Source organism: Hypomesus nipponensis, chromosome 14 (assembly GCF_054491055.1).
Source record: "Hypomesus nipponensis isolate SF chromosome 14, ASM5449105v1, whole genome shotgun sequence".
Lineage (NCBI taxonomy): Eukaryota > Metazoa > Chordata > Actinopteri > Osmeriformes > Osmeridae > Hypomesus > Hypomesus nipponensis.
In genome coordinates, this window is record NC_140374.1 from 17836454 (window position 1) to 17853120 (window position 16667).

Below are 16667 nucleotides of genomic sequence, written 5' to 3' on the forward strand. Positions count from 1 at the left end.
TGCCCGCCAGCCAGACACAGTATGTCGGTTGTATTGAAGATCAGAGATAAGGAAAAGGCTCATTCATTGTTTACCTTGAAACCCTGGGAAGTTTACAAGAAAGTATGGGTGCAAGTTTGTTTCATGTATTTGTTTGTGAACAGTAGACAGAGTGTTTATTTGGAGATGTAATTAGATCGGGTTCTAGAGCAAGTCTGACAGAATTCAAACTATTGGCTTTGTCTGTGACCCAGAAGGTGAGATGATGATGTTATACTGGGCCCTGTGTATTCATCATTCATTCCTTATGGCTGGATTCGTGTTTACAATCATGTAGGAGGAGTGATTATGTATGTTGTATACCATAGTCACTATGTATACCAGAGAGGATCAAAGTATGCATGTTTGGAGTTTTGAAACAGGGCCTCTGTCCCTGCCAAGGACAGAGCTACAGCATGACCTCACTGCTGTGTCCTGGAAATGCTGCCATTTTCTCCCAGCTTTGGCAGGCTTGTCCAATCAGAGGCAATTATCTGTGCATCAGTGTCTGGTGTCCGTCTAGGGGCCTTGGAGAACACTCTGGACCATGATCAGAGACATCCACCTTCACAAAGAGAGAGGAAGAGACAGAGACAATCGCATGCAAACGAAGCATGCAATCCCAATCTCCAACTCTTATTTTATCATTCTATCTTTCTATTTCTATTTCTTTCTCCACTTAAAAATTGAGTTTTTTCCATTCTTTCTGCGCCATCGTAAGTGCTGTTCAGTAAATGATGCGTCTGGTCCAAGCCTGAGTTCAGTGTTCCAGTCTAAGAAGGTTTCTCCATATGCACAGCACAGAGTACAGCAGTCTCTTATCATCATGTAATTATGCCACTTAGACCGCTCAGCAGCCTGACTTTTGTAAGGGTCCATTGGTTGTTGGGCTTTTGACAAGCCATGGCAAATCTGTTTTGTTGGTAAGTGTTAGTGTGTATTAGAAGTATAATCGACCTGTTTAGGATATACATCTACTTGTTTACATGCCACTTATTTGGGAGAGAGAGAGAGAGATAGAGAGAGATAGAGAGAGAGACAGAGAGAGAGAGAGAGAGAGAGAGAGAGAGAGAGAGAGAGAGAGAGAGAGAGAGAGAGAGAGAGAGAGGGGGAGAGATAGAGAGACATGGAGTCAGAAAGAGAGAGAGAAAGAGAGAGAGAGAGAGAGAGAGGGGGAGAGAGAAAGGATGAATGAAATAAATAGTGTTTTCACCCTTCCCCTCCACTCACCTATGCGATACAGATACTGTCATGAGCATTGTGGAGATGCCTGCCTTACACACGCAGAGGGGAATATCACACATAGCTGAGAAAGAAACAGAGCAGAGCAACTGTGTGGTTCCTTTAGCAGGGGTATAAATAGTCTGCTCCAGCAGGAGAGGCAGCGGAGGGTCAAGCAGCAACACGAGAGGCCTGCTGCTGTGGTCCTTCTGTAGCCTGTCCTCTGCTGCTCCGCAAGGCTGCAGCATGCTTTGTGCCCAGAGCTGGCTCCATCACAGGACACACACACAGCCATGTGGATTGATCCACGTCTAACTTGTGTGTGCCGTGCCCCATAACAACAGCCAGTCATTTAAAAAGCCGGTCAGGCAGTCAGTCATTTTTCAGGCTACCTTGACTCCCGTTGACTCCGCCCTTTTCCTTCAAGATGCCTATTGTGCGTGTGGGAGTGTGTACGTTGCCTGCCTGGGAGCAACTCTCCCTTTGTCAACCAGGAGGTATGTGATGTCATCGTCCAGAGGAAGGGCCTCCTTCCCCGACTGTAGCCAATCGGAGCACAGGGAGACAGAATCACATGGGAGTGAGCATCCCCCTCCCTCTGCCGGTTTCCATGACAACGTGCCCTGGTCCAGGCAGCATCTTGCTGTGTTGGGAAGGGAATAGGAAGGAAGCAAGAAGAGAAAGAAAGACAGAGACATAACCAATTACAGATTGGATAGCCCTGGTTCACATCTGCCTCCTACCATTCCTCAGTAAGTACTAACCCTTCTCTATCATCCGTCTTCATAGATATGCTGTGTGCTCAAACAGGCAATCCTCTCTCAAATGTAATGGTTATCTTTGATCCTGTCATGCACCAGCCTGTCTTTGAAGCCTGTGTGAATGACACCATGCCTGAATCCTTTGTTATGCAGAGAATAAATGTTGTGTGTGCAACCTCCCTGAGTGAGGTAAGCAGGCCATTGTCTGAAGCAATCAGTCACATTCCAGTGACTGTGGTGTCATTGGCACGCTCTTTAAGGAGAAAAGAGGAGTGCTGAGAGAGAGAGAGATAGAGAGAGAGAGAGAGAGAGAGAGAGAGAGAGAGAGGGAGAGAGAGACAAAGGTGGGTAGTGTCACAAGGCACAGTTTCATGGCACCTGCTGAGAGATTATGGATTGTTCACTCTGAAGTGTGATAATAACTCATCTCCTATCAGTGGGTTGTGCGTCTACATGGTCCTATTAGTTCTCTTTAATAAGCTTCCTCCTGAAAGGTTTCTTCTTCAGTCAACGGGAGGCAGTTGACGTCCTGCGGACCCCTGTGGTTTGGTTAATTAGCGAACCCCTGCCAATACAACCAGGGCAACCTGTTCCGAATGTAGGTTCCGTATGTGGAATGTCCTTGTGATGACTGAGGCAGCAGATGACCTTTAATCCTGAGAGGACTACAGCTATGATCACTGTCAAGATATGGCGGTCGTGATTCTAGAAGACACCGGCCCTGCTTGACTTCTCTAAACGTGCCTCATTCCTTCTTTAATCAGTGTGATCATCTTTGATCTGGCACGATAGTATTGCTGAGCAACTACCACTTCTCCAGACACAATAGATCCCTGATTTCTAAGATAAGAGGAGGGTCTGTCTGTATATCTGGTGCCAAAGGGCCGGCTGGCTTTTTCCTGTGATCTCGATGCTTTTCAGTTTGAACAGGATCTCAGGTGTTGTGGCTTCCTGTGTTACTGAGCTGTTAATCTGTTGTGTAACCCAATGCATCTAAATGCAGAAATCAGAGACATATATTTGCAACCAAAGATGTTTGTTGTTTAGCCTGAGATGATTAATTTCCCAGTTGGGTTCTTTGCCCCATTTACCTAACATTCAAAGTGTATCACAGGCAACCAATGCAACAAAGCAGAATGAAAAGTATTCCTGTTGACTTATGCCTGTACAGGACCCACAGAAGGTCCGTTATGTAGTTCAACAGTTATGTGCTCATGCCAACCCTTTCTGCCTTGTGTGGCTGGGTAGGAAGTCAGAAGGTTAATGATTTTCTTTTTTTCTCTGTTAGTAGCAAAGGCTACTGTTTTGAAAGCGATAGAGAAAGCGAGGGATAAAATGCTTTAAATGGCAGAAAGCCCATGTACTCAGCAGCACACCCAAAATGTGAATCAGATAAGCAACAAATGCTTGAGTGTTTTAGCTTAAGTGTTTTTCTATAACAAGTTACAGTACATGCAGCAGCATGACATTTTGGTTTGCTGACCCTGTTAACCATGGACTATTTATAATTCCTTTCTATCTCAACTGTCCTCTATGTCCTTATACTACTGACACGCTTGGACCCTTGTAGACAATTTCTTCATTAGGCTTTCTTATACGATGTCATAGGGCTACAACTGTTTACATTAATACAAGCGCGAAAGGCGAGGACGCACAATTAAAGAGGCGATAAGAGTAATGGCTGAACCTTTCAGATATCATAGAAAGTTATACTGTGTGAGAAGAGTATTAAAAATGATCACGTCCACACACCTCTTCATCCAAGTTGAAGTTCATGCCATATCATTTTGAGGAGGTGGAAATAGCTTCTATCTATCTGGGCCTGAGGACAGACCTGTCTGGTGAACGGAGGTGTCGGCGGACCATCTGCTGGTCGACAACACACCGAGTTCCGGACAACAAATAACGCCTTGTTTTAATACGCTGAGCAATAGATAAAGCTTCAGGGAGGCATTTAGTGAAGGGAATGGATTATGGAAAGAAAGAAAGGTAAAAAAGGAAGGAATGTGATTGGAAGGGAAGGAAGGATTAAAGAAAGTAGTGAAATAATATTGAAACACGGTTGGAGGGTGTAATATGGAGGGAACTGATAGTGTCTGGGCGCTCCTGACAGAGATAGCATGTCTGTTCTACCCCTTTGAGCTTGTCCTGTCAACCCAGCTAACAATACACATGGGTTTGGAGGCTCACAGCTGAGCAGAATCAACCCCAGACACTCAGCGGAGGACAGATAAGATGTTATTTCGGACCCTTTTTTTTTCTAGACTGTATCTCAAGTAGGCACATTTGAAAACGCTTGCAGCTCCAACACCCTCTGTCCTGTTTGCACAGAAAACATGGACCACATCTGACAGCAGTAACAGCAGCTGTGATAGGCCCTGCTGGCTGTTGACCTTTCCCTCTGAGCAGCCGGAATACTACTGAGTTATTAGGACATTAGCTATGTGGGTTTACTGGTATTTTTGATGAGCTGATTCTAATGGGATGCATCATGTCCTGTCTTCAGATGGATGTGCAATAGACCTTTTGGTGGATTCCTAATTCAAGAACAAAGCACAGTAGCATATTTGTTTTTCTTTGCAGAATGTTGGTTTATAAAGTCTGGTGTCTGTCAAGGAGGAGCACACTATGCTGTTTACGATGTTCACACTATCTCCGTGAGGTGGGACACATGTTGCAGGTGACCATGGCACCGCGACCAAATGCATTTGACTGTTTAATGGCTTACTTATCGTTCACTGCCAGCCAAGCTCCGGTGAAAGACATGAAATGTTGGTGCTGAATTGAAGGGAACCGCCTTACATCACAGCGTGTACGGGAGAGATTCACCGATGCGTATTTTTCCCTGAAGACTCCCACTTCAATCGCGTCACGTTCGACGAGACCAATCCGCTTAAACAGAGGTTAAAACTAGCCGCCAGTCTATGTGCAGTTACAGGGGTGATTTGTTTACGAAACACCAAACATTATGAGTTGTATGAGATTGTTGTAGAAAGTGTTTGCCAATTACAGGCTTCAACTCAAACTAGATCCAAATAATGTATCAGAATGTATTATTGAACAAACAAAATAGTGTATCTGAATTTCATTCTTACTTATAAAACTGTACGTGCCTCCCTCTGTTTCTTCGTAATGTACTCGTCCTGTCCCTGTGTCAGTTTGCAAGTTGCGCCTTTGCTGGAGCCTGCATATGCCTAAAACTAGCTTTGGTCACTGAACGATACAGATTCCTGGCAACAATAAAATATTGATTGAGTTATATAATGGATATACCTACTCGACATAGATGTTTGGATTATACACTAACATATGGGACGGAGTGAAGACGTGTTACAGCCGATGATCACGTTCAGTGTCCATTTTCTGGGATCTTTGTAGGTAAGCTATGGACTCAATCTTGCACGTTTGGGAATGTCATGCGTTGGTGAACGTATTCGATGACTGTTACAAGTCGTTTGACATCCTAACCTTTTGCGAAATATTTATCGGAACAATGTGAAATTGTTCAGGTAACTGCTGCATAACAGCGATATGTAAAAATCCATTGCGTGAATGAGGTTAACCTCATGTGTGTAGGTATGCCGAAATGAACAACTTCTTTGAGGATCATCCCGCACTAATAATGTGGCCTGGTCATCAATATAAAGTCTGAATCTATTGATAATAAATTGGTTCTAATCGTCTGGTTCTTGTTGACGTGCATCAATTCCAGGTACTGATTGATGTTGGTTGATGATAATTTTATATCAAAACTTGAAAAGGGTATCTAATAGCCTAATTAATCAATCGCATTTATGTTTCACGTCACTTAAAGCAACGGGATGTATAGTGAGTGTATTCGATCCTGCTCGATCAGGCAGTTATCGATAGATCAGAACCCCCCACCACCCAAGTAAAGTATGCAAATACTGCTCTTATGCCAGTGGGTTAATATTATAAGGCCAATAACAATGTTGTATCTCATTGTCTTAAAATGTATTATGTAACATTAAATGTAATAGCTTTGCTTGTATTTTATTTAATATCGTTTGGATCTTGTTAGCTGAACAGTTACCCTAGTCCATGTTTACGTCATTTACATGCTAGAGCTTGATGACAAGACGGTTGTTATATTATTTTAAATAGCCAGACATGTAGGCTAAACGAGACATGATTGACCTTACACTGACCCATGCCAACAATACATTGTGACTGACTCCAGAATCCAGATTTGACCAACCAAGTCAGCTACTATGTTCCTATGAAGTAATCAGATGTCAAACTGACAGACATTTCCTCTGGACAAAGGCCCTTAGTCCCTCTTGGGGAATTTACAAGGCTATTGATTGACATGATTGATTCCGATGTTGCATTTTGTCCTGTTTCTAGGCTGAATCTTCTCAGGTGGATCCATACTCTTTATTTGAGCCTTAAGGAGTCAGACTGTTTGTTTAAGCAGGGAGTTGTGGGAGCTGTTGATGTGTTTTTTTATACTTATATTTTTATTTCAAGTCTTGCTTCCTCCTATAAAGAGGGGTACTGTGGGACAGGCAAAGGACGTAGAGTAGGACAAGAGGACGTGTACTGGTCAGGCACAAACTCTAAGCTAATGACTGAATTTGGCAGGATGACAGACTAGAGTTTGATTAGATCTTTTTCCCTATGTTCCCTGCTACTGTAAGACAAACTCCAACAACTTATGTTCAAACAAAAACATAGATGGATGAGAATCTAAAAACTAAAAGGAGGATCATAATGTTAGTTTCTCGGAAAAGATACAATTAACAGTTGTAATTGTATATACGTTTTAGGCAATACATTTTTATATAGCCTACAGTAAACTCCAACAAAAATGATGGGCTTCCCATGCCAGCTTAGTCTGACTTGGACCATAAAAGGAGACAGAGCTCAGTGGCACACTGCTATGGTGGGTGTTTGGTAATAACCTTATGTGGAATTTATACAGCCTCCATTTCTCACTTTTGAATGTTCCTTGTCCAATGAGGTCACAACCGTTAATGTGTTCCAGAATGTTGAGTCACAACTCCATGGGAAAAAGGTCACACCCTGTAAAACCCCACAGTGTAGGCCTAGCGGTTAGAGGTAGAATAAGCATCTTAACAAGCATGGTGGACTTCTTTCCTTCCTTATTTCTGCCCCGTGTTCCATTTCCAGGTCATTTTTGTTGTTTTTGTGGTCTGATATAGCCTACAGGTTATCTCCTGCTGCCTCTCTGTCTTGTGATATCTAAGTATGCCATCAGAGATTATCAGTTGGGATCATCAAACATGATGATCTCCAGCAAGTATTTCACTTTGAACACATCATCTTATGATGCACCTGGACACATCACCAGAGGATTCCTGGGGTCATTGGGTGTTTCGTCATATAAGAAAGGCTATGACCAAGCCCAAACAAAGTCTGCTGATTTCTGCGCTCATTACGTTTGGGCCTGACTATGACGAGAGTGAGGATTTATTGTCTGCCTGATTTTAGACATGGACAGTACACCTGCATTCCAGCTAGCCTAGAATGTAGGCCTGCTACCGTATTTGACATAGACTAAGGCCGTTCTAGTGCTCGGGTCAGTGTAACAGTCAGCATGCTGACTGTCCTATCAGATGGGACTGTTTACACTCAAACAGAGTGACCCTTGACCAGGAAGCGATGTGAGTTGTGTGTATAGTGGGATTTTGGACACTAAGCTTCTGGGTAGCTGTCGCTGATCTTGGGCAAAGGGAGGGATATTGGAGGATACGGCTGCGGGTGTGATTGTTCTGCATCTGTTTGTGCTGCTGACAGTCTGGCACACACACACATTTGCCTTTACAATTCATAATCTCTGTATTTTTCAACCCACAGAGAGCAAAAAAACTCTGAAACATTCCGTGTCCTTCTAAACCTGAGCAATGCCTGTTTTAACTCCCTGACCTCCAGCTCTTGAGGCCAGTGACTTGGGTGAGTGGAGTTCACTCCAGAGGAATGCAGGACTGTCAGCAGTGTCTGTGTTGCAGCTGTGGACTTGATCCAGTTGTACCTGTGCTGCCGTCTGGAGGGACACCTGTAATGTCCTCCGAAAAACAACTGTTAAAATGGTTAATGCCAAGGTGGAATCCTCTACATTGCCACTCATTAGACTTGCAGGTTTAAAGTAAATCTCTCTTTGCCCCTGTTGTAAAGCCTATGCTACTACAGTATCATACCCATCACCCATACATCATCTTTAGACCAATCCAAGAATAAATGGTAGATGATTGTTGATTGAAGTTATATTTCAGGCTAGTCCAGGAGTCAGAGATTGGGAATGTTCTGGTACCTGGTCTGTATTGTGGAGTGGAGCTGTCTCCTGTCGGCTAGATCACAGTGCTATTCACCCTATCATGCAAAATGATGATGATTTCTGCTCCCCCATTCCCGAGTCACCCTCTCACCCCTTTGCAGCTGAAGGCCCTCCAGTAGACCTTTCCAGAAGACCTCATGTTTCAGCCTCTTCCTGTAGCAGCCTCTGGGGTCCATTATCTTCTTATCTCGAGAAAAGAACGGAACACTTTCCTTGTCTGTCAGGCCTCTGCCTGCCCACCCATCCCGTCTTCTCTCATTCTCTCCCTCTACTCTCTCCACACTCTCCCTCCATTCTCTCTACCCTCTGTCTACTCTCTCTCATATACACTTGGATATTTAACACCCGAGGCTGTCTTTTCATGGCATCATAGTAAGAACCAGTCTTCCATACAGGACTGGAAGCTTTTCTACTAACGTGTCACCTGCTGTACACCGTCACACTACACCTGGCCGATGCCGGGAGCTCGTAAACTGGGAAAGGGATTAGAGTGTAATGCGGGCAGAATCTGTTTTCAAGCTTTCAGGTAAAACTATCAACGAGCTCAACAGCTCACAGAGGTTTGGTTACCTTCCCCGCTGAAAAACATCTCCACACATACACACACACATCCTCACACAGGGAAGTCAGTCTCGCTAAAGGCCTAGGGATGTGTGCTGAGCGAGGAGCATACTGCAAATGTGTTCACATACTCACTACGTACATAGTGGCCTCCCTCTCCTGGCTGACAGCTGTACTATAGGAGTGGAGGGGGAATATTAAGTGACAGGTGTGTTTTGGCTAATGTGGGGTGTAGCCTTGTTCATGTCATTATTGTTTATCCCTGCTTGAATAGTTGTGATGGACGCATCTTCACTTTGTGGCTGCACGGATGAGTGTGTATGCTTAGACACAGAAGGTGTTTTTTTACACAGCGATCATGCAATATTGCCATTAAGAACTCCCCTCTTTATGGCGGCGGCTTCGTTTTTTTTTTTTTTCTTTTTGAACACTGAACCAAAACAAGGCGGTAAAATTGCTGCCCTGTGCGTAATGTAAGATAGCATGCCGGCATTCCAGAATCCGAGGCATGACGTCAGAGTTGGCCTGTAGTGTGTGTTGTGCTACCAGGCCGGCTCTCCCTTGTACACAGACGGTCGACAATGCGGGTCCAACCATGTACTCAGAGTCGTGAGGGCGATATAAAGCGCAACATTCCCACCTTGAAAAGGCTGTGTAAAATTTGTCAGACGTCACGTCAGGCTGTCTTGAGAAGACTCGTCTCGTACTGGGGTCATGGGGAGCATAATGTGTGTGTGTGTGTGTGTGTGTGTGTGTGTCTGTCTGTGATGTGACACAGGTCAAGTGGCTGTCTCCAGGTGAAGGCTGCTCTCGTCAGAGAGTCCGGGCCTTAGAACAGAAGAGAAAGGGACTATTGTGATTCTCTCTCTTAAAAAAAAAAAAAAAAAACTTTGACAGTCACTCTTCGCCTCTGTTCTCTCTGTATGTTTACTGCTTGTTTACCATCGGAGCTGCTCACGGCCCCACCCACACACTGGGATTAGTGTGTGTGTGTGTGTGTGTGTGTGTAGGATTATCTTTCATTCTGGCCTGCAGTCTGTCTGTGACACAGCCGTGTCAAGAGGGCATCGGGGCTGTCTGTTCTGCTGGTCAACACAACCTATGCAGCTGTTGAAGTCATGTTGAATATGTGTAATATGCCCAGTGTTCACTGACCAGGACACTTCTCAGAGTATGACAGCTAGTAGGTCCTGTTGAGCCAAAATGAACTTCTATGGAACGGGTGGGAATTGATCCTGGATCTTAGTTCACTATATTGACCTGGGTCCTCCCTTCAGTTTAGACCTCAATTAATTGAATGCATCCTTTTTTTAATGTTGTTTCTAACTCACTGGCCTCTTATGACTTGTTGGAAGGGCCATGCTGCTCATTCCCCGAGTGTTTTTGGATTTCATAAACAGCTGCTTTTATGCTTGTTATTCCATAACTCTGTTGCGTAGAGTAGGGACAGGACACATAGGTCTCTGAGGGAGGAACCAGCACCACCACCACCAGCAGCAGCAGCACAGCAATGGTTTCAACATCCACAAACCTTGCGGTTCTCCCATAAAAGCACAAAATCTCACTGAACAGTGGGGATATCATGTTCTCTCTTCCTCCTGCGGCAGAATGTAGGGCCGAGTCCACGGTTATCTTTAGCTGCTGTCCAAGCAGCCTGGAATTTGGACTATTTGCTGAGGCTGTCCCAAGTTTAAACACTGGCTTTGAAAAGTCGATGGAGATGGTAGAGCAGGGTGAAAGTTAGCACAGCAGTTTCCCATGACTGCTACGACAGTCGACAGGTTTGGGCATATATCAGGTGTGCGTATGTTCCAGGTATGACATAGTGATGTACTTGTAGCTCTGTGAACTTTTGGTACAGTGAGCGAAGATGGAGGGATCGTTTCCTCATGTTTGCTCAGTGTCATGGAGAAGCTGAAAGCTCTGGGTTCGGTATGGAAGGTATTGTTGGAAGAAAAACAGGCGAGGGCCAGCCTGCCCAACGGGCTGTTTTACAACATTATTGGTTTTCAGAGATGGCTTAGAAGTGACGAGCCTTTCAGAAGTGGATCTGACAAACAAAGGGATTAAAGATTCCTCCCTCTCTGCCTCTGACCTCTCTTTCCCTCTCCTTTTCCCTCTCCTCTCGTTCATCTATCTCTACACTGTGCTTTCTGACGGTTCATACAAGGCTTCCTACTAGTCGACTAGTTCTACTTCGTAGTCTGGAAGGTTATCTGTGAGGAAAGAGAGAGGCTACCACACACATCACCGTGCTGTAAAATATGACCTTATGTAAACGGCACATGGTGAGATAGCCAAATATAAAAAAAATCCCTAAAAGCTCGTAGCCAAATCACAGACTGAATGAATCTCAGCTCTTAGTAACTGTTTTTGTTTCTCTGCTTCATGCCTCTCTGTTTCCCTGACCGTTGTGGTCAGTGCTGTGTAGCCAGCAGTAACCGCCTGGTCCCCTGGTTCAGGTCTGGTAAACTGGCAGACACAGGCAGGGGTTTGGGGGGGGGGGGGGAATCAGGCAGGCAGGTGGTCAGTCAGACAGACAGGCAGGAGGTGTCTGATCTGAGATTTGAGAGGTAGGCTTATTCGGTTGACTGGCTGACTGCTTCACCTGGCAAGCTGCTCTGAGATCAGGCGGGTGGGGCAGTCTGGCCACTGGCTCAGATTACACAGCTCACATTACTGTGCTAATAGACATCTGATAAGAGCAATGTTTTAGAGCTGCCTAATATTCCGCCCAAGTACTAAAAGTCAAGTCAAAGTAATGAGTTTTTTGTGTCATGTTTTTATTGTTGTTCCCTGCATCTAAGAGGTTCCTTTACTCATGTGGGAGATGCATGATGTGGACAGTGATGGATCTTGTGCTTGAGCAACTTCTTCTACTGAGTGGTGGCCTCTCTGGGAATGGTTTGTCAGTCAGATATGTGCAGATGGGAGGGAAAGCTGACATGTTGCCACAACCTTTTTTGGTGCCATTTCTGGTGTTCTTTTCTATCACTGTCCAAGCGGGAGATTTGAAAGGTTCTCAGCACCACAGTGTTATGTGCCTGAATGTGAGATTTTAAAGACAGATGTTCAGGAAACAAACTTTGCCTAGAAGCCAGTTTGGCTTTTTAATCAGAAAGCATTGTGTGTGCTGTTGGCTTTCTGTCTATGTGCTTAGAGAGGAATGTTGAAGTTGTAGGGCTTTATGAAGAGAGACACATCTCTGGTGTTAAACTTCCATTGGACCATGACAGATTTTCAAACCTAGAATATCAAACAATATCTGTCCAAAAACTGAAATTATATCTTCCTTCCTAAAATATTTGCTCTTTTTTTTTGTCCAAAAATAGGTATGAATGCATAATTGATGAGAACTACTAAACTCCACTGTACTCTGCTTTGCTTTACTATACTCTGCTTTGCTTTACTATACTCTAGGCTTCTCGGTTTTCCTCTCACCTCTCCTCCTGTCCTTTCACTGCATGTGAATTTTTTTTTTTTTAAGATTGAAAAAGTATTGTAGTTGTATGGTTTTCCTTCAAAAGTCAGGCGTGCTAATGAGTCTGTCAAACTGTAAATATAATAGTCTACATTCTGTAGGCTACGCTGTCTTGATGTGGCTTCTCTTTGAAGGCACATGTAGCAGAGCATGGAGCAATAAACATATGGGATGAAATGCATTCTTATTAAGATCATTGACCCTGACACTGAGGAAGAGGAAAGCTGCACGCTGATCATCCTGACATCAATGCTATGTCCTTGTGTTCAGTTCACACTGCAGAGCGTTGGCCCCAACAGTTCCTGGAGTGAGGAGGATCATTCTCAGTCTCTCGGGGGTACTCCCTGTCTCCCCTCACTAGAGTTCACACAGAGAACACTCTGCTCTAGAACAAAGGAGAATGAGGTAGAGCATAGTGGATTGAGAGAAATGGAAAAGAAGCAGTTGCTGTGTGGCTATCGAGTTTTGTAGGGGTGATTTTGATTGACAAATTGCTAAAACAGTCTAAACCTGTCTTAAGTTCCAGTTCTGCTGCGTACCTTTGTAAAGGAAGCTCTCTCATTTGCCTTTTTGTTCAGTTAGATTCAAGTACGTACTACATCAGAGACTTGATTCTGTGGTTGACATCATGGCAAATGGCCCTTAAGGAAGTAGGCTAATCATATCGATACTAACTGTGGCTTATGTGAGACGGTAGAAAGAGAGAGCCGATCCGTCAGTACGAATGTGACATTTTTATTGACGAGTATCATACAGACAGAGTTAGACAACACCTGTCTCTGCCTCGTACAGTCATCAATATGTCATTAACAGAGATTATCTTGATCATGTGGAGATGACCTTGAAGGAGGCCGATAACAGCAGGACGGTCTACAGGAAGGGAGGAAGACTAGCATAGCCCGCCTCCTCCTCCTTATCCGAGCCTCTAATCAATGGAAACACAAGGCAGGTTTCATAGCTCACTTTCATTGAACCCAGAAGGAGTCATACCACCGCCCTGCCCTCTCTTTCTCTGACATCTCTTTTGCATATTATCCACACACACAAGACAAACACAGACAACCATGCCATGTTGTTCCACCATAGCTGTGGTTAATGAGTAGTTGTATTTATCGAATGCTGGCCCAGGTGTTTGTTTTAACACTCCTCCTCTCAGTCCTTGGGGGGGGGGGGGGGGGATATGCAAAAGCTCTCAGCAGTATGTTCTGCAAAGGAAGGAACGCGTCCCAGTTTTCCGGTCGTTTTCCTGGGTCCAGATTTCGATCTCGGAGGAACACCAAGGAAGAAGCAGACTAAATAAACCTTAACCCGTCCTTAACCTGACCGGCCGGCTCCTTAAAGTGAGCTAGCAGGAAAATGTCATAAATATCCCTAGTAAAAGAATCAGGGGAATAAGCATAGAATAAACAGTGCATTCAAATGTGTAATCTTTTGCTATTTATAGAACTCACAGTGATGTCATCCAATCCCAGAACCGCAAAAGTATGCCATATGGGTATGTCGGTGTGTATGCCAGTTTTTGTGTGTGAAAATCTAACCCACAGAGTCCAGATGCCAAGAGATTGACAGAGTTATTTGTCTTGCCAGGGTGAACTGAGGCAAATCTGCTTTTAAGTGCTACTTTTGTTTTCAGTTACGACTGATGAATTGAAGAGGGGTGCGAGGGGTTTGGGTCGTGCTCTCTATCCCACTGTCTCTTTCATCTACTGGTATCAGCTCGGGGGGGGTCTTCAACACAAATGCTCTGGTGCAGAACATTTCCCACCAGTTGACACTGATACTTGATAATCCTTAATGTTCTCAGCTTTATTTCTTCGCTCGTTCACTGCTGCCTGTAATAGACCTGCACAGCTCAGCGTTTCCTGTCGCCAGGATGTGAGAGGATATGAGGATCGGATCCTCATCAATGCTCCGTCTCGAAATGTAGTCTCCAAAGTCCTGAGAGTCCATGAATGGTGCTGGGTCACTGGGTACCACCCAGTCCAACGACCCAGCCAACACGTCCCAGAAACCCCTTCCCCCTTCTCAGGGTTGAAATGCTCATTGCCTCCCCTGAAGCACGCTACAGTGACTGGGAGGTTATGCCTGCTGACCGTCTCTGCACGGGCTGAGAAAACAGCCCTCCTCCACACGGATTGTCCTGCCAGAACAAACACAAAGGCTGGAACTCCACACTATGACCTGGAATGGCCTTCTGTCTGCATCATACACAGTCAAGTTAGGTTCTGGAGAGACCGCCGTCTGCTTTCATCATCGACTGTTGTTCATGTTCTAGACCTATGGGACTTGACGATGGGACGCGTTTAGGCTAGGATCCCGCGACGATAACTTTCCGCTGTTTGCTGTTGTCTTTGTGGAGATTGCAGTGTGCGGTTAGTTAGCTTTTCTTTTCAGCTAAGCCAAAAGACTACACGAAGCTGTCTGAGTGCAGATGAGATTTTACAGGTGCTCTTTGTTACCATGTCGACAGAAGGGCAGTAAGAACATCTTGGCCATAGAGCCAATGAGCTTTCACTCCCTCCTACACCAAAGAAAGGCTGCGGTTCAGCTCTAATAAGCAGCTAAAGATAGCTGTGCAGCAGAGCAGATCCCTATCAACACGTGTCAGGATGCCTTCTTCCTCACCTCCTCCTCACCCACGAGGATACTGTACAAGGATGCGCCGGTTTGGTCATCCAGACTGCCTCGCGGGGTCGACTTGGAGGTGGCTTATTTAAGTCAGAGGGTGGAATAATGTCATGTCTATGGAAAGACAATATTGTGGCTACAGTGTAGCTATGGAGGAAAGGGTGTGTAGATGTGGTGTTGATGGAGACTGGTTGAGGCTAGACTGTGCTGGCACTAAGTCTAGGACTCTCACTGGGACGGGGCCAAACGCAGAGTCTGTTTTCACAGCAGTGAGGAGTTGGCATGCTGTGAAAGAACATACACCTGACCCATGGCCTTGCTCTCTTCCTGCTTACCTTGAATAGGACTGGTGCTGAGGCTGGAGCTAGTCTGTGTGTTTCCACAGACTAGCAGTCTTTATAGGCCTTGGTTACTGTTGAGACCTTCGGAAACCTCATTCAAAGTGTGCAGGTCTGTCGCCATGTGTGTTTCTGGCTGTTTTTTGTTGTTGTTCCAAAACCTACCCTCATTTTTGGCTCAGGTTGTTGTGTAAGCCTATTGGTAAAATAATCAAATTCATCAGCACGCGGCAAAGCAAGCCTTGTCCAGTTTCTCCACTGGCCCAGACAGGTCAGTCCAACTCTGCTGTGCGTGTCTTGAAGGACCAGGGACCTGGGCACCCTGCTGTGCAGATAAAAGGATTGAGTCTGACAAGCGTGTCCAAGGCTTTCTTTGCCCTGCCCTGCCCTGCCCTGCCCTGGCACTAGCCCTACCCTGGTATATCCCCCTTGGCCTGTTTTTTCCTGCTGGCTAGCCAGGCACTGCAGTGAGTAACCCAGACAGACGGCAACCAGCCTGGTTTCTTGTGTAAACAACTAGAAAAAGAAGTGTGATGTTTTTAAATGACTGGTTAGATACCACAGTCGTTTAGTCCTGGAATGTGATCCTCTTGATCAAGTGGGCTCCCTGTGATTCCTCAACTCAACTGAACTGACAGTCATCAAGGTCTCTTGAAGTTGAAGGTCTCTTGAAGTTTGAGGCGTAGCGGTTTTCCAATAAGTAGCCCAGTAGTAGTCCTTATTTCAGTTTGCCTGGCAAGCATTGATGTGATCAACTACATAACAAGCTGCCTAATACTGACATTTAAAGGCTACCCCTGAGGTATCCTTGACAGGTGACATTCAGGAACATTCCTTCCCTGACAGCAGAGCTGCAGACACCACAAAGAATCTTCAGAGATTCCCCCTGGGGGTGAAGGGCTGGGACCTGCACCACCACACTGCTGCTTGTTTCAGCAGGTGAATAAAACACAGGAAGACAACAGTCTACTCCCAGAGTTGAGGCACAGAGAGAAGAAGACTACTGCAAAAGGGTTCTCTCGATATATTCATCCTCTCAGCAAGATCCCTAAAATGTTTGGGTCTACGTACGTTTGAACAGGGTAGCGTTCGAAGCAAGTCATGATGCACCACAGCATGAATGACGAGCATTGCTTCGGACGGAGATGTTTGTGGATCACTTCCTGTGTCTGGTGTGGGAGACGGGAGTGCTCTGTTTGTTTTCGTACTAGACTTGCAGTGTGTGTGTACAAGGGTGCAGGCTAGTGCCCTGCTTGTTTCCTCTTTGGTTGAGTGGTGCTCTCAGGGAGCTTCCTGTCTGTGGTGGTCCTGGTCCCTAGATAAGAGGACGAGGCTATGTG

At 45.2% G+C, this 16667-nt stretch overlaps 1 protein-coding gene across 1 annotated transcript in view; it reads left to right on the top strand.

The window, feature by feature from the left end:
* Positions 1-5192: 5192 nt before the first annotated feature.
* The window catches only part of mical3a (microtubule associated monooxygenase, calponin and LIM domain containing 3a), a 49121-nt gene continuing 37646 nt past the window's right edge, over positions 5193-16667 (top strand). Inside the window, 1 exon segment of the mRNA XM_084671373.1 lies at positions 5193-5378. The gene's annotated coding sequence lies outside the window, so the exon portion shown is untranslated.